The 19529-nt window shown below is 35.4% G+C and overlaps 1 long non-coding RNA gene across 1 annotated transcript in view; it reads right to left on the reverse strand.

Moving 5' to 3' along the window:
- Positions 1-952: 952 nt before the first annotated feature.
- LOC111607891 overlaps positions 953-19529 on the reverse strand; it is a 46806-nt gene continuing 28229 nt past the window's right edge. Inside the window, exon 3 of the long non-coding RNA XR_002752454.1 lies at positions 953-1225. This is a non-coding gene — a long non-coding RNA (uncharacterized LOC111607891). The remainder of the gene's footprint in view (positions 1226-19529) is intronic.

The raw sequence follows: 19529 nt of genomic DNA on the forward strand, positions 1-19529 counted from the left end.
TATAACTGTGCAACATAAAATGAAATAAAAAGTATGGATGTTGTTATATAATTCAGGAACATAAAACGTCACAACTCATGAAAGCACATTAAGGATGTCCTGTAATTGTTAAATGTTGGAAAATGTTTTAGTAAAAAAACTGTGAAAGCAACAAAAAAAAAAACATCTTTAATGGACTTACTTGTTCTCCTCCAGAGCTGCTTTTCTGCATGAATGAGCTCTTTTTTTTATGCTCACTGTGGATACATGGAGACACATAATTACCTCAAGTGACACAAAGAGCAGAAAACACATTTTCCACTTGAGACAGAAGATGGTGTGTTGCGTCGAGGTGCAGAGAAGAGGAAATAAATTTCAGAGGAAAAACAACGGTCAGCAAGTGTATTCTGATGTTCCCAGCCTAAGTGCCGAGGCGCTCGTTGCTGCTGTGATTATGAGTAATTCCTCAAAACGTTCAGGCAGATGAAGAAGCAGCACATGGATGTGAACAGGTTGTGTTCATGTAAGACTTCAGGTCAGAAATAGGTTCTGTGAATTGTGTCTAAATCAGAAAATGTGCAAGATTCAGCTGCATGTTGAGTCTTTGAAGAGAGGAAAGTTTATTTAAATACATTTTAAGTTAACCAATGTGAGATAAAAAACATTAAACAGAGGTATAGAGTAAATTTTAGTTTCAAAGAATAAATCATTTCCTCTTTTTTCATAAAATAATTATGGGATCTTCATTAACTGTTTCTTCATACATTTTTTAATAACTGTTCTTAGTATGTTTTCCCACCTGATAGTCTGGTAAACTCAGTTCAATTTGCTACATTTCTCTTTGCACTGCAATATATCAAACCAAACAAGCTATTTGAAAAACCTGTTCCCCTCCTCGCCTGTGGGGGCGCTGCAACAAGAACCACTAGAGGAAATGACATGAAAACCACTGAAGAAGACGATGAGAGCATTTTTCTTATGTTATATCAGCAAAAGTGGAGAAGCATCAGATTTTAGCCGTTTCTTTTTTGTTTAGAAAAAAACAAGAGTAATTTCTTCTGCTAGCACTAGGCTAACATGTTTGCTTTGGTTGTATTTACCCAAAATGCCCTGCGCTGTAGTCCACTTCCTGTGTCTGGTCCGCTTGGTGTTCATATATGCATTCAAACCGCATTCATGGCTCCCATGTGTTTGCTGACTGTGGCTGTTGTGCTTCAAGGATTTTCTCCTAGCCTCTTTAGCATCGCTAAAACAGCAGAAGGTTAAAATATTCTCAATAAAATATCCATAAAATCCCATTGGTTTAATTAAAAGAATGTCTTACATTTGTCAAAACACAACACTTTTTAAAACTAAGTAGATTTTTCCCCAGTGTTTTCATCTGCTTTAGTTAGAGCAAGTGTAAATGCAGATTAGCAGGTGGAATTCAAGCATGTTTACATGTGCATGTTTTGAGCAGCCATTTAGGTTCAAATAAACTTAATCTGACTTGATAATTAGTATTTGCTTTTTGAACAAGAATTTAGTTATCAGGAATAAAAACTTGCCTGATGAATTCCTTTATAAATGCACTAAAAAACATGATCATTCTAACTGTCAGAATTCCTTCTGGGGGATTTAAAATGATTTTATTCACACAGACTGAGCTGGAAGTTGGAACTACAGCAGTTAAATTTGACATTTTGCCAAATTCTTACCACTGTGTGAATCTGTCAGAGGAAAGGAAGCGCTCATTTTGTTCCCTCCTGTAATTAAAGAACCACTGCGAATAAAAATGTGAAGGTTTGACAGCTTTTTAGAAAAGCACTGTTATCCTTTGTAGGTTCAAACCTACATGGAGACGCAACACAAAGTAAGAACTGAAAGTGGTTTATTTACAAAGTGAAAAGGTCATTTCTGGGGGAATATTGGTTCTGTATGTTCTGGATTCTGGATTTAAGGTCTCGAAGTGAAGAGATGTGAATGTTTCGTGATTCGATTCCAATTTTTAGGGTCATGATTCAATTCTGAAACAATTTTTAACTCAGAAATCAATTTTTCTATTCAAATGGTTTTGAAATTCTAGTTTAAAATATGACTGAGAAGAAGAAAAGAAAGTGGAAACAGTTCAATCAGTTCAGATTTAAACAAAAACAGGTTTGTGATTATCATTCTGTAACTGGCTCTTAAAATGGCAAAAGTATAGTTTTACAACATTTTTTGTAGATTTCAGTCTAACATAATGAATTATGTTAAAATAAGACAGACTTTACAGTTGTAGTGCATTTAACGTTACCTTAAAACTAAATAGAAAATGTTCTGTTTTAACTGAAGTGCATTTGTGTTAAATCTCGGTGGCGTATTATGGCTGTTGTAGAAAGGGAAAAAATGAGTACATTTCTGCTAAAACACAGAAATTAATGAGTTTCAAAGATTGACATTTTTAGACTTTTGAAATTCTCAACATTTCTGATTTTTTTCTAGCAAATTGTAAACTTTTCATCCTCTGAAATTTCCTAGTTTTCTAGAAATTTTCTCAGATTAGTCTGGCCTTCTCCGCTTAATAATTGCTGTTTCAAATACTATTTTATGCAATGAAGAAAGTTACTTTTTAATAATATTGAGATGCTCACATAACGACTAAACTAAATTACTCCCTTTATAAGAAAACCTGAAAAGAAAGCAGCCTCTAGTGAACAGAAACAAAATACCAATGAAAGCTTTAGTCATTCCTGATCAATACAACAAGCAGAACTCATAAACATTAAAATGGACAAAATACTCCTGTTCATTTGCTAGGACATTTATCATTAATAATATTCCTAAACGCCTGAAGGCCGAACTCGTCCTGAGGTCAGGTTCATTTTTAAATAAGACGTACATGTGGTGGAGTTAAATTATTAAACATTTTTAGAGCATAATTCAGTATAAAGTGGATCAGTAAAGCAGTGAAGTGAAAGCCTTCAAGAGTTTGTCCTCTAATTACAACAAAAAACTGTAGTTATGTAACTGTTTATTCTCTTATAAAAGTACCTTATCATCTATTTCATGGCTCATTAATCATCTGCTTTTTTCAGTTTCCTTTCATTGTTTTTCACAAAGAAAATTTAATCGGTTCTACTCAGTGGACAAAGCAATTCCTGTTAGTCACTGAATATCCTGTTATTTTCTGACAAAATTAATTTCTAACAATAAATAAAGGACAATTTAAAACATAAAAATGATGTGAAAACAGAAGATCATAAGCTTTAGAACAAATAAAAATCTAAAATACTTCAAATTCAGTTTCATTAAAACATAAACATTTTGGCTATGAATGGAAAGTATTGACAAAAGGAAACATTTCTACTAGTTTCAAAACACAAACCGAGATAATCAATTAATAATTCATATTTATCTGAAACCACATCTGAAAAGCATGTTCCATAAGATGATTATGCATGACATTTAATTATTATTTAACTTTTTTAATTAGCCCTGCAGACTCCAAGTAAAATCAGTTTTTCAACATATAAACTTTTGAAATTTTGCCAAGTTTGATCTGATCTGCTGCTCAGAAAAAACAGGATGTTTTAATGAAAAAGACAAACTTCAGCATCTCTGAGAAAAGTTATTTAAATGCAGGAATGTGTTTCAATCAGCAACTGCAACCCTGAAACCAGCAGCAAAACAATGCTGAAAATTTCTGTTAATTTCTGACCCTGACATTAGCAGGAGATGCTGAAAAACAATTTTCACGTCACACTTTTCATTTTCTTGAATTTTCCTCCCTCAGATCTTTTATACATCAACTAAGAAGGTCAGGAAAAAGTCAGTGCAGCTGAATTTGCATGTCTGTAAGTGCTTGTTAACATATTACACAAGGCCGTATAAGAAATCTTTAATGACTGGTTAAAATGTTCATCTGTTAAAAACAATCAAATCTGGAAAAAACATTGAGGGTTTAAAATCATTGCGCATCTTCTGAAGTTCATCTTTTGAGATTTTATGAAAGCTGAAGAGAATAAAGAGCAGAATATTTCTGACGTGATGATGATCCTCCAGAAGCGCCTAAACTCCATTATTCTGCTGATGTTTAAACTACAAAGATATAAAAACTGAGAGTCCTCCTGCATAGAGGAAATAATTAGGAAATTAGATAATATTTCATATCTATACATGATCAGGGACTCTGTTTTGCAACAAGCAGGAAGTTCTGGTCTGTTGTGTTGAAGAAAGAGCAAAAAGATAAAACTCAGAACTTGCAGGAGGGATTTCTACAGTGAGAAAGTATTTTAGTTTTCTTTTTTTTTTTGTTGCCACAATTAAATGTTTTTGGTTGTCAAATTAATTTTAATATTAACAAAAACAACCAGAGAAAACATAAAATAAAATTTCTTAAAAGTGACGTATTATACAAAATTCACATTTACATGTTTTTTGTTCCATTTGAGGGATGTGGTATAAAATTTATGAGTGGCGGTAACGATATATATCATGAAATGTTATTGGTATTAAAAACGGTAAATGTCCGGATGACATGCGTATCAGAGTAAAAATGCTGGTAAGAACTGGAGTAAAAAAATAACAAACAGCATTTTAACAAAATCCTGTCAGAAAATAAAGTATTCTGAATTTGAATATTTTGAAATACATTACAGGGTAAACAGCATGTTGCGCGTTAATGCCAACGTTCAGAACGTCAAATGTAACTTTTCCAGAGCACACACTGCAAAAACACAAAATCTTACCAAGTATTTTTTTGAGTTTCTGGTTTTCGCACATCTGAAATAAGACAAAGCTAACTTAAAAGTAACTTTTCAGCAGGAATATGAGCTTATTTTAAGTAAATAATTCCTTAACATTGATGAAAAAGTGCTATTATTATTTCAAACAATATGAAATTTTTTCCACATAAGTGAAATTATCGGCCAGTGAAACTAAATTCTCATCAATATTAAGGAATTATTGACTTAAAAACCTTCTACGCATAGTAGAAAGTTACTTTTAAATTAGTTTTGTCTTATTTCAAGTGCATTAAGGCATTTGCACCAAATATACCATAAAGTAAACTTCTAACTTCAAACAGTTGACACAATTTAAGCAAAACTTTTGAGTCAAACAAAGTCAATATGTCTAAAAATAACTCATCATTACTGTGACCCTGGAAGCCAGAGAGCCTCTGTCCTCACTCACAACATGCACACTTCACACTTCATTTGTTTTAATTTTGCCTTTTGGATATTTGTCTATATCACATTAAATCAGACACAGAGACAGTCACACTTATTAAACTGCTTATCCGTCTCCTGATAATGGACGAGAGGAAGGGCGGAAAGCAGACCAGAATGACTAAATTAAACTCTTGACTCTTTATAATGTTAAGGCACTTTGTTAAAAACAGAGAAATTTACAACCAGGGGGAAAATGTTAATGGCTAATTAGAGCTTTAAAAGGCCGTGTTACATTTACCATGAAACAGTTCTTCAGTTTTGAAGAGCTTTCTGTCGTCTACTTTACCTTCATTGGAAATAACAGGAACAAAGATCAGAATGAGAGCAAATGGAAATTTTATTGAATGTAACCTTCACTTTTTTGGGTTCTAAAGTTTTGCTAACAATCCAGCAGCTTTTGTTAGACTGCGGTTCATTGTGTTGATTTCTGTGTCTGACTGGGAAAAAAAGCATTTGCAGACAACAGATTTCTGCTTTGGGAACAAAATGTTTTGCTGTTCTGTCGAGTCGACCTCCTGCAGAACTTTCTTATTGAAAATCGTATTGAGATTTTTTTTTTTTTGAAGCAGCGATGGAATAACAACAGGATGTTCTCAGCCAGCATGGTTTCCCTCGGGTTTATTAGGAAGAAGAGACGCTGCTGTACCTCCTGACCCATTGTTATTGTTTTTCTTTTATAGAAGACTATTGTCTGTATGCTCACCAGAAAATATGAAGTCACACTCCAAACTGTTCATATTTTGGTTTTGCAATACAAACTGATAAACACACACACTTCATTAAAAATTTAGTTTACCTCCTGATGCTTTTAACATGTAGACTCGGTTCATTTTGTGGCCAAACTTGCAACATTTGTTACATTTGCAGGTGGTGCGGTTTGTTTTCACGCTGCACTGAGTCAAACAAACCAAACACTTTGAAGAACCTGTTCCCCTCCCCACCTGTGGGGGCGCTGCACCAAGAACCACTGAAGGAAACAACACGAAAACCTCTTAAGGAAACACTGAGCGCAACTTCCGGTTTCACGAAAGCAAAAATGGAGTGACAGGAAGCTTCGTCGTACCACTTCCTGTCGTCTTTTTTGTCATTTTTGCCAGTAGTAACATTCGGCTGTTTTGCAAAAAATAATTTTTTTTGCATTGCAGTTCTGAGAAATATATCTATTTCAACACAGCTGACAACTTTTTATTGAAAACAGCAATTTAAAAAAAAAAGTGTATGTTTCCATTAAGCAAATTCATTTTTGTACTTTTATTGCAAGTAACATTGATTTTGTGGATGGTGATTATGACACATTACCGGAGCTTTGGACAAAAAAACATCTGCAATATATTTTCTGATTTGGCCACTTCCACTCTTGGGAGTTTGCAAAGTTCAGGTGGTTTGTTGACTAAAGTGCAAAAGATTAACACAAAGATGATCCAATGAACATCAAATGATATTAATGACATATCAGAGATACTATTGCTTCCTTTACTTTTGGTCTTTGCCAAACTTTCCCAAGAGAACAGAAAGCTTCGATTTCTTGGTTACCCAACTCATGAGTCACTGTCTGTAAATAAAACAAAACGTCGAGCCGACACGAAGGAAACTTCCAACACAAGAACAAACGCGCCAGGAATAATAGGCAGTCTGAGTCCGTCCACACGAATGCTCTGATTTGATTTTGTGACCTTATAATTCATCATCAGGTCAGACTGAAGATCAGGAAGTAACAGAGGAAATAATTGCTGTCTGAACCCACATTTAACTTTAATTCAGGGGTAAAGTTCAATGAATATTTTTGCTTTTAACAAACTAGTCCAGTAATAGAGAAGTTTTACCAATAAATGTTTAAAAGCAAAGATCATTTCCCAGACTGCATGGAAAAAGAGAGCAGAGGTTTTACACCTTTGCATTTATTAAATAAATCCGAGCTCAGGATTGTTAGATTCTCTGAAGCCTCAAGTTCACATTGGTCTGCATCGCAGATTTCCACGTTTATTTTCCACTGTCGGTTCAATGACATCATCAGTAACAGTAGTTTATGTTTCAAATAATAAATAAATGCATTCTATTTGTAATGTTTTGCAACTTATGGAATATAACTGGTGTAGTTAAGCAGTATATTTGATAAAGGGCAGCTTTTATTTTGAGTGGAGAGGCTCTGACTGGATGCATTATCATCATATTTAGATCCAAATGTCAAAGTTTTAACTTTAAGTGACTTGTTTCATTTTGGTTTTGTGATATTGTGATTCATTCACACATCATCACCAATTCTTCTTGGATTGTGGGAACACGCTGCTTGTGGAGGACATTTTGAATGAAATGGAAGGAAGGTCACTTCCTTGTATGAGAAGAAACTCAACATGTGAAATTTGACTTTAAGTGGATCTTAAATATTACAGATTGTGGTTCCTTAAACAGGTTATGATAGGTCTATGGTCTGTACAAAACATGTTCATTACATTTTTTGTAAAATTTTGAGATTTTTAGTCAGAATGAACCGTTATAGCGCGTCTTGTTACTTTAAACCCAAATAAGCTGCTGCTGGCCACGCCTCCAAATCAACGTTTACACTTGCATGTGAAAATGGCAGCAAACAGATGTGCAATTACACAACTGTACATCTTTGAAAAGCAGAAGTGGAGCCTCCAGCACAACCAACAAGAATTCAACAAGTGGTTTCTGGACGATAAGTCAACAACTAAACTTTTGTCTTTTCCAGCAGCCATTTTACTTAATGTCCTGCAGCTCAACTTGGGTTGCTAGGTGACAGGGCTGGGTCGGCAGGGGTTGCTAGGTAACGCCACAGTGCCTGCTGATTTGTGACATCACATTCTGCAGGTTTTTGAAACCAAAAAAACATTAACTTATTGCCAAAAACTAGATGAGTTTCTTTTTAAGTGTTTGGGTTGTTTTAGAAGAAGTAGGAACCCAAATGGAAGTTCAAAAACATGCAAAATGTAAAATTTGCATAACAAGTCCCCTTAAATTTTTTTTCTTGGACAGATTTTCTGATTCTTTCATTTGTCTGTTATGTCCGGACAGAATCGGCTCCTCTGAAACTCTGACAAAAAGACGAGAAGCTGTAACTAGTCTAGCCAGAATATGAAGCCTGAATTTATAAAATGTCCTGCAGAGACGATGCATTCAATCTTTCTGGCAAATTAAAATCTAAAAATATGTTTTAGGAGCGTTAGCTGCTGCTCTAATTTTCTATGTTGTGTAATACATGTAGCAAAATTAAAATACTATTAGAACGTGTTGGGGGTTGAAATGCACCACTGCTCTCATCTCATCTGAATAATGATGAAGACTTCATTATTCAGATGCTTCAATTCATTACATTTTAATGACTTTCAATAGACGTTATTAAACTTATACCACCACAAAAGCCCTGTAGGTAATTGGAAATAAAGATAGATTTTGAAAGTGTACATTTGCTTGCTCTTTTAGGTGGGGTTTTGTGACAGAGTTGTGAATCGTCAATATCTTACTACTGCTAAACAACTGTCAGCGGATTCTCATTTTGGAAAATCAGACAGAAATCAGATAGAATAGAAATATCAAGCTAATAAATACACAACTTAACAAGAAAACAAGAAAAGCTAATGTTGCAAAGACTAACTGCGACTCAAGATAACAGCTATTTAAAGAACGACACTTGTGTAGCTACTTCTTACTTTTAAGGTTATATATATACAGTATATATTTATATTGTTTTATCAGCTTCTGACAGAAAGCAGAGGTTTTTTTGGAATCAAAGCACCTGCTGCACCAGTGCCAAATATTTTGGCTCAAATTTTCCTCTTCCTCATCTCCAACTCGGCTTTTAAATGACTCTGGGAAAAGACTGAACCATTCAGGCAATATAGCAGCATCAACTTAACATCAGTATTGAGTAAACAATAACAATAACAGAAAAAAGAATTTACAAAAAATTAAAATGTTGTGTAAAAGGAAAATCATTAGGGTGCTTTTTTGTTGCTGTAATTCTCAATACATTAAACATAAATTAAAAAATAATGGATTTGTAAATCCTGTAAAGCTTCTTTTTGTGCTGATTACCTTGAGTGGAGGCAGACAGCACTGTCCTAAAAAACAGCCTTTAATTATGTCAAACACTGGAGGAAAAAGATAAGTAGTGAAGAGCAAATTGCCCCAGCTGACTATTTGCTGCCATACATTATGCATTCGGATCTGCTAATCACAGTTTCCTCCATTATGTCTCAGATATTAGCTATGATAATGGCTCAAGCTGTGGGTCAGTCCAAGCAGAAAATTAAAAATTAAAACCTCTGCTCAGCTAGAGGTGGCCAAACTTTGGAAATCTTTTATATTTACACTTTTTAAATACTTGTTCTGTTAAAAGGCTTTCATCAAGACAATCAAAAAGTTAAAGTTGTGTCATGTGACTTTACCAAACTAACTTTTTACTGAGTAAAAAAAAATAACAAAATATACAGAAAAAAAAAGATAGCATGAAAAATTTGTAGAGAAGTCAACACATTAAAAAGTTACATTAGGTGTTCCACAGGGCTCACTGCTGGAGCCCAACATTATGAAATGCATTTGTGTGTGGATGGTTATGGGAAACTTTACAATCTGCATTGCAAAAACACAAACTCTTAAGTTATTTTGGTCTAATTTCTACTATTAGTGCACTTTAAACTAGAAAAACAAAATTTCTGAAGAAATTTAGCCGGGGCCTGCCAAGGCGCGCCCGTCGGGCTTGGGCCCGGCGTCGTCACGCCACAAATTGGCGTCGACGCTAAAGAACGCCGCAACGTAATCAGTGGCACGCGGAGAACCACAAGAACGTTAAGCGAGGCGGACGTGCACCATTCAGTACGATTTAAAATGTTGTCAAGGCTTTTATTTTGGAAGTTTTGTTAAACTTCATTTCAAAGGGCCAAACTAATCCCATGCGTAATAGTCCTTGGGTTAAAATAGTTATATAATGCTCAAAACACAAGTAGCTGATGTAAAAATATTCAAGGCTTTTATTTTGAAATTTTCAGTATGCTCCATTTTAAAGTTCCGAACTAATCCCATGTGTAACAGTGCTTTGGATGAAAAAGTCATATACGGCCAAAAAAGCAATTACGTCATGTAAAATATTCAAGGCTTTTATTTTGAAATTTTCAGTATGCTTAATTTTAAAGTTCCAAACTAATCCCATGTGTAACAGTGCTTTGGATGAAAAAGTCACATAAAGCCAAAAACAGCAATTACCTGATGTAAAAATATTCAAGGCTTTTATTTTGAAATTATTATTATGCTCCATTTTAAAGTTCCGAACTAATCCCATGTGTAACATTGCTTTGGATGAAAAAGTCATATACGGCCAAAAAGAGCAATTACGTCATGTAAAATATTCAAGGCTTTTATTTTGAAATTTTCAGTATGCTTAATTTTAAAGTTCCAAAATAATCCCATGTGTAACAGTTACTGAGTTAAATCAGTTATATACAGCCCATAGCAGCGGGTAGTTCTAAAGGCCAGTTCTCAGTCCTGATCTGTTTCAACTGAGGATAGATAGAACTACAGCGATGCGTATTTGTAGTCCAAATCAGCAGCCAATAGCCTCTTGAGATCCGTTGCTATGGCAAATAATGGTCTCAGCAGGTGTGAGCTGTGAGTCATACATGCTCAAACACACAATTGTGTGTTTGAGCCAACACGGTTTACTGAAAAAAAGCATGGGAAACAAATCCTTCTTGTTCGGGAACCGTAATACATATTCGAAAAGCGTTTCGAGCGTATGAGAGGCCTATGTGTCTTCTGCGATAGTCCCGAGATTCATATCTGTACCTCACTCAGAACATTTACAGTGATGAGAGAAAGAAATGTTGTGCCCAGATCTGAAATTCTATTCAAATACATGGGAGAGAGCCTCAGACAGCCTCAGAAAATCCTGTCGCATGACTTTGCTCTGAAGCACCGTGACAGAAAACCGTACGGTCTAGATAAATTTCGAAAACATTTTACCGGAGCAGACAGGCGTATCAATGTCAGGACCGATTGTGATACTAATCGTGCGATATTTGTGGGCGTGATGGCGATTTCAAAAATGATTTGGGCTGAAAAAGTTGTCTTCATCTCTCACTCTAAGCAGCCAGAGACGCACTCTAACTTTAGGAAAAATGAGAAACTTTGGGTCGCTTAGAGGCAAATTGTGGACAAACCGTAACTGGTATCGACGAGCCGTCTTCACTTTCGAAGAGATCACAGACGTATCTACAAAATGAAATTTGAATGGCATTTCTAGGTGAATTTGTGACGACACAGCAAATCCTCAAAATAGGGTATTTCTAGGATTTTTCCCATTGACTTATAATGGGGTTTTTTTCGTAGTTTTTTGCGAATTATGTCGCCACGTTAAGCCCAAATCCCACCAGAAGTAATAGCTGGAATGGCGTGAATTTTCTGCAGGTTTTGATACCTCATTTGTAGGTGTGCACCAAGCGGTATGAGCCGCATTAACGGTTACGGAAGAAAAATAAAGAACTAGAAAATTTCGGAAGAAATTTAGCCGGGGCCTGCCAAGGCGCGCCCGTCGGGCATGGGCCCGGCGTCGTCGCGCCACAAATCGGCGTCGACGCCAAAGGACGCCGCGACGTGATCAGTGGCACGCGGAGAACCGCAAGAACGTTAAGCGAGGCGGACGTGCACCGTTCGGTACGATTTAAAATGTTGTCAAGGCTTTTATTTTGGAAGTTTTGTTAACCTTCATTTCAAAGGGCCAAACTAATCCCATGCGTAATAGTCCTTGGGTTAAAATAGTTATATAATGCTCAAAACACAAGTAGCTGATGTAAAAATATTCAAGGCTTTTATTTTGAAATTTTCAGTATGCTTCATTTCAAAGGGCCAAACTAATACCACGTGTAACAGTGCTTTGGATGAAAAAGTCAAATAAAGCCAAAAAGAGCAATTACGTCATGTAAAATTATTCAAGGCTTTTATTTTGAAATTTTCAGAATGCTTCATTTCAAAGGGCCAAACTAATACCACGTGTAACAGTGCTTTGGATGAAAAAGTCAAATAAAGCCAAAAAGAGCAATTACCTGATGTAAAAATATTCAAGGCTTTTATTTTGAAATTATTATTATGCTCCATTTTAAAGTTCCAAACTAATCCCATGTGTAACAGTGCTTTGGATGAAAAAGTCATATAAAGCCAAAAACAGCAATTACCTGATGTAAAAATATTCAAGGCTTTTATTTTGAAATTTTCAGTATGCTTCATTTCAAAGTTCCAAAGTAATCCCATGTGTAACAGTGCTTTGGATGAAAACGTCAAATAAAGCCAAAAACAGCAATTACCTGATGTAAAAATATTCAAGGCTTTTATTTTGAAACTTTTGTTAAGCTTCATTTCAAAGGGCCAAACTAATACCACGTGTAACAGTGCTTTGGATGAAAAAGTCAAATAAAGCCAAAAAGAGCAATTACATGATGTAAAAATATTCAAGGCTTTAATTTTGAAATTTTTGTTAATATTCATTTCAAAGGGCCAAACTAATACCATGTGTAACAGTGCTTTGGATGAAAAAGTCAAATAAAGCCAAAAAGAGCAATTACGTCATGTAAAAATATTCAAGGCTTTTATTTTGAAATTTGCAGGATGCTTCATTTCAAAGGGCCAAACTAATCCCATGCGTAATAGTCCTTCGGTTAAAATAGTTATATAATGCTCAAAACACAAGTAGCTGATGTAAAAATATTCAAGGCTTTTATTTTGAAATTTTTGTTAAGCTTCATTTTAAAGGGCCAAACTAATACCATGTGTAACAGTGCTTTGGATGAAAAAGTCAAATAAAGCCAAAAAAGAGCAATTACGTCATGTAAAAATATTCAGGGCTTTTATTGTGAAATTTTCAATATGCTTAATTTTAAAGTGTAAAACTAATCCCATGTGTAACAGTTACTGAGTTAAATCAGTTATATACAGCCCAAAGCAGCAAGTAGTTGTAAAGGCCAGTTCTCAGTCCTGATCTGTTTCAACTGAGGATAGATAGAACTACAACGATGCGTATTCGTAGTCCTAACCAGCAGCCAATAGCCTCTTGAGTTCCGTTGCTATGGCAAATAATGGTCTCAGCAGGTGTGAGCTCTGAGCTGTGAGCTCTCAAACACACAAGTGTGTTTGAGCAAACACACTTTACTGAAAAAAAGCATTGGAAACAAATCCTTCTTGTTCGGGAACCGTAATACATATTCGAAAAGCGTTTTAAGCGTATGACAGTTCAATGTGTCTTCTGCGATAGTCCCGAGATTCATATCTGTACCTCACTCAGAGCATTTACAGTGATGAGAGAAAGAAATGTTGTGCCCAGATATGAACCGAGGTCGGCTGTCACTCTAATATGAGCAAAAATGAGAAACTTTGGGTCGCTTAGAGGCAAATTGTGGACAAACCATAACTGGTATCGACGAGCCGTCTTCACTTTCGAAGAGATCACAGACGTATCTACAAAATGAAATTTGAATGGCATTTCTAGGTGAATTTGTGACGACACAGCAAATCCTCAAAAATAGGGTATTTCTAGGATTTTTCCCATTGAGTTATAATGGGGTTTTTTCGTAGTTTTTTGCGAATTATGTCGCCATGTTAATCCCGAATCCCACCAAAAGTAATAGCTGGAATGGCGTGAATTTTCTGCACGTTTTGATACCTCTTTTGTAGGTGTGCACGCAGCGGTATGAGCCGCATTAACGGTTACGGATGAAAAATAAAGAATAACTAGAAAATTTCGGAAGAAATTTAGCCGGGGCCTGCCAAGGCGCGGCCGTGGGGTTCGGGCCCGGCGTCGTCGCGCCACAAATCGGCGTCGACGCCAAAGAACGCCGCGACGTAAGCAGTGGCACGCGGAGAACCGCAAGAACGTTAAGCGAGGCAGACGTGCACCGTTCGGTACGATTTAAAATGTTGTCGAGGCTTTTATTTTGGAAGTTTTGTTAAACTTCATTTCAAAGGGCCAAACTAATCCCATGCGTAATAGTCCTTGGGTTAAAATAGTTATATAATGCTCAAAACACAAGTAGCTGATGTAAAAATATTCAAGGCTTTTATTTTGAAATTTTCAGTATGCTTCATTTCAAAGGGCCAAACTAATACCACGTGTAACAGTGCTTTGGATGAAAAAGTCAAATAAAGCCAAAAAGAGCAATTACGTCATGTAAAATTATTCAAGGCTTTTATTTTGAAAATTTCAGAATGCTTCATTTCAAAGGGCCAAACTAATACCACGTGTAACAGTGCTTTGGATGAAAAAGTCAAATAAAGCCAAAAAGAGCAATTACCTGATGTAAAAATATTCAAGGCTTTTATTTTGAAATTATTATTATGCTCCATTTTAAAGTTCCAAACTAATCCCATGTGTAACAGTGCTTTGGATGAAAAAGTCATATAAAGCCAAAAACAGCAATTACCTGATGTAAAAATATTCAAGGCTTTTATTTTGAAATTATTATTATTCTCCATTTTAAAGTTCCAAAGTAATCCCATGTGTAACAGTGCTTTGGATGAAAACGTCAAATAAAGCCAAAAACAGCAATTACCTGATGTAAAAATATTCAAGGCTTTTATTTTGAAATTATTATTCTCCATTTTAAAGTTCCAAACTAATCCCATGTGTAACATTGCTTTGGATGAAAAAGTCATATACGGCCAAAAAAAGCAATTACCTGATGTAAAAATATTCAAGGCTTTTATTTTGAAATTATTATTATTCTCCATTTTAAAGTTCCAAAGTAATCCCATGTGTAACAGTGCTCTGGATGAAAACGTCAAATAAAGCCAAAAACAGCAATTACCTGATGTAAAACTATTCAAGGCTTTTATTTTGAAATTATTATTATGCTCCATTTTAAAGTTCCGAACTAATCCCATGTGTAACAGTGCTTTGGATGAAAACGTCAAATAAAGCCAAAAACAGCAATTACCTGATGTAAAACTATTCAAGGCTTTTATTTTGAAATTATTATTATGCTCCATTTTAAAGTTCCAAAGTAATCCCATGTGTAACAGTGCTTTGGATGAAAACGTCAAATAAAGCCAAAAACAGCAATTACCTGATGTAAAAATATTCAAGGCTTTTATTTTGAAATTATTATTCTCCATTTTAAAGTTCCAAACTAATCCCATGTGTAACATTGCTTTGGATGAAAAAGTCATATACGGCCAAAAAAAGCAATTACCTGATGTAAAAATATTCAAGGCTTTTATTTTGAAATTATTATTATTCTCCATTTTAAAGTTCCAAAGTAATCCCATGTGTAACAGTGCTTTGGATGAAAACGTCAAATAAAGCCAAAAACAGCAATTACCTGATGTAAAACTATTCAAGGCTTTTATTTTGAAATTATTATTATGCTCCATTTTAAAGTTCCAAACTAATCCCATGTGTAACAGTTACTGAGTTAAATCAGTTATATACAGCCCATAGCAGCAGTAGTTCTAAAGGCCAGTTCTCAGTCCTGATCTGTTTCAACTGAGGATAGATAGAACTACAGCGATGCGTATTCGTAGTCCAAATCAGCAGCCAATAGCCTCTTGAGTTCCGTTGCTATGGCAAATAATGGTCTCAGCAGGTGTGAGCTCTGAGCTGTGAGCTCTCAAACACACAAGTGTGTTTGAGCAAACACACTTTACTGAAAAAAAGCATTGGAAACAAATCCTTCTTGTTCGGGAACCGTAATACATATTCGAAAAGCGTTTCGAGCGTATGACAGTTCAATGTGTCTTCTGCGATAGTCCCGAGATTCATATCTGTACCTCACTCAGAGCATTTACAGTGATGAGAGAAAGAAATGTTGTGCCCAGATATGAACCGAGATGGGCTGTCACTCTAATTTGAAGAAAAATGAGAAACTTTGGGTCGCTTAGAGGCAAATTGTGGACAAACCGTAACTGGTATCGACGAGCCGTCTTCACTTTCGAAGAGATCACAGACGTATCTACAAAATGAAATTTGAATGGCATTTCTAGGTGAATTTGTGACGACACAGCAAATCCTCAAAAATAGGGTATTTCTAGGATTTTTCCCATTGAGTTATAATGGGGTTTTTTTTCGCAGTTTTTTGCGAATTATGTCGCCACGTTAAGCCCAAATCCCACCAAAAATAATAGCTCCAATGGCGTGAATTTTCTGCACGTTTTGATACCTCATTTGTAGGTGTGCACCCAGCGGTATGAGCCGCATTAACGGTTACGGAAGAAAAATAAAGAATTATAACTAGAAAATTTCGGAAGAAATTTAGCCGGGGCCTGCCAAGGCGCGGCCGTGGGGTTTGGGCCCGGTGTCGTCACGCCACAAATCGTCGTCGACGCTAAAGAACGCCGTGACGTAATCAGTGGCACGCGGAGAACCGCAAGAACGTTAAGTGAGGCGGACGTGCACCATTCGGTACGATTTAAAATGTTGTCAAGGCTTTTATTTTGGAAGTTTTGTTAAACTTCATTTCAAAGGGCCAAACTAATCCCATGCGTAATAGTCCTTGGGTTAAAATAGTTATATAATGCTCAAAACACAAGTAGCTGATGTAAAAAAATGCAAGGCTTTTATTTTGAAATTTTCAGTATGCTTCATTTTTAAGCTCCGAACTAATACCACGTGTAAGAGTGCTTTGGATGAAAAAGTCAAAAAAAGCCAAAAAGAGCTATTACCTCATGTAAAAATATTCAAGGCTTTTATTTTGAAATTATTATTATGCTCCATTTTAAAGTTCCAAACTAATCCCATGTGTAACAGTGCTTTGGATGAAAAAGTCATATACGGCCAAAAAAAGCAATTACATGATGTAAAAATATTCAAGGCTTTTATTTTGAAATTTTCAGTATGCTTCATTTCAGAGGGCCAAACTAATACCACGTGTAACAGTGCTTTGGATGAAAAAGTCATATACGGCCAAAAAGAGCAATTACGTCATGTAAAATATTCAAGGCTTTTATTTTGAAATTTTCAGTATGCTTAATTTTAAAGTTCCAAACTAATCCCATGTGTAACAGTGCTTTGGATGGAAAAGTCAGATAAAGCCAAAAAGAGCAAATACATGATGTAAAAATATTCAGGGCTTTTATTTTGAAATTATTATTATGCTCCATTTTAAAGTTCCAAACTAATCCCATGTGTAACAGTGCTTTGGATGAAAAAGTCATATACGGCCAAAAACAGCAATTACCTGATGTAAAAATATTCAAGGCTTTTATTTTGAAATTATTATTATGCTCCATTTTAAAGTTCCGAACTAATCCCATGTGTAACATTGCTTTGGATGAAAAAGTCATATACGGCCAAAAAGAGCAATTACGTCATGTAAAATATTCAAGGCTTTTATTTTGAAATTTTCAGTATGCTTAATTTCAAAGTTCCAAACTAATCCCATGTGTAACATTGCTTTGGATGAAAAAGTCACATAAAGCCAAAAACCGCAATTACATGATGTAAAAATATTCAAGGCTTTTATTTTGAAATTTTCAGTATGCTTAATTTCAAAGTTCCAAACTAATCCCATGTGTAACATTGCTTTGGATGAAAAAGTCACATAAAGCCAAAAACAGCAATTACCTGATGTAAAAATATTCAAGGCTTTTATTTTGAAATTATTATTATGCTCCATTTTAAATTCCGAACTAATCCCATGTGTAACAGTGCTTTGGATAAAAAAGTCACATAAAGCCAAAAACAGCAATTACATGATGTAAAAATATTCAAGGCTTTTATTTTGAAATTATTATTCTCCATTTTAAAGTTCCAAACTAATCCCATGTGTAACATTGCTTTGGATGAAAAAGTCATATACGGCCAAAAAAAGCAATTACCTGATGTAAAAATATTCAAGGCTTTTATTTTGAAATTATTATTATTCTCCATTTTAAAGTTCCAAAGTAATCCCATGTGTAACAGTGCTTTGGATGAAAACGTCAAATAAAGCCAAAAACAGCAATTACCTGATGTAAAACTATTCAAGGCTTTTATTTTGAAATTATTATTATGCTCCATTTTAAAGTTCCAAACTAATCCCATGTGTAACAGTTACTGAGTTAAATCAGTTATATACAGCCCATAGCAGCAGTAGTTCTAAAGGCCAGTTCTCAGTCCTGATCTGTTTCAACTGAGGATAGATAGAACTACAGTGATGCGTATTCGTAGTCCAAATCAGCAGCCAATAGCCTCTTGAGTTCCGTTGCTATGGCAAATAATGGTCTCAGCAGGTGTGAGCTCTGAGCTGTGAGCTCTCAAACACACAAGTGTGTTTGAGCAAACACACTTTACTGAAAAAAAGCATTGGAAACAAATCCTTCTTGTTCGGGAACCGTAATACATATTCGAAAAGCGTTTCGAGCGTATGACAGTTCAATGTGTCTTCTGCGATAGTCCCGAGATTCATATCTGTACCTCACTCAGAGCATTTACAGTGATGAGAGAAAGAAATGTTGTGCCCAGATATGAACCGAGATGGGCTGTCACTGTAATTTCAGCAAAAATGAGAAAGTTTGGGTCGCTTAGAGGCAAATTGTGGACAAACCGTAACTGGTATCGACGAGCCGTCTTCACTTTCGAAGAGATCACAGACGTATCTACAAAATGAAATTTGAATGGCATTTCTACGTGAATTTGTGACGACACAGCAAATCCTCAAAAATAGGGTATTTCTAGGATTTTTCCCATTGAGTTATAATGGGGTTTTTTTCGTAGTTTTTTGCGAATTATGTCGCCACGTTAAGCCCAAATCCCACCACAAGTAATAGCTCCAATGGCGTGAATTTTCTGCACGTTTTGATACCTCATTTGTAGGTGTGCACCCAGCGGTACGAGCCGCATTAACGGTTACGGAAGAAAAATAAAGAATTATAAAGAGACACTTTGTTGGGTGTAGAGTAATAGGTTCCTGCCATTGCTTTGCATGGCAGGCCCCAATAAAGAGACGCTTCTCTCCGACAATAGTAATAGGTTCCTGCCATTGCTTTGCATGGCAGGCCCCAATAATAATAATAATAAAGAAACTTTTCTTGGGAGAATAGCAATAGGTTCCTGCCATTGCTTTGCATGGCAGGCCCCAATAAAGAAACACTTTCTCCGACAATAGCAATAGGTTCCTGCCATTGCTTTGCATGGCAGGCCCCAATAAGACAAAACTAGCTTTTAAGTAACTGTTCAGCAATATTTAGGGGTTTATTTTAAGTAAATAATTCCTTAATATTGATGAGAAAGTTTGTGGTTCCTTTAGCAGATAAGTTTACTTATAACAAGACATTTTCCCATGTTATGAGTGAAACAATCTGCCAATGGAACTAGTAATTTTTTAAAATTAATATTAATGAATTACTGACTTAAAACAAGCTCCTATTTCTTGCTGAAAAGTT

This window comes from Xiphophorus maculatus, unplaced genomic scaffold (genome assembly GCF_002775205.1).
Source record: "Xiphophorus maculatus strain JP 163 A unplaced genomic scaffold, X_maculatus-5.0-male Unplaced_Scaffold_BN000169F, whole genome shotgun sequence".
NCBI lineage: Eukaryota > Metazoa > Chordata > Actinopteri > Cyprinodontiformes > Poeciliidae > Xiphophorus > Xiphophorus maculatus.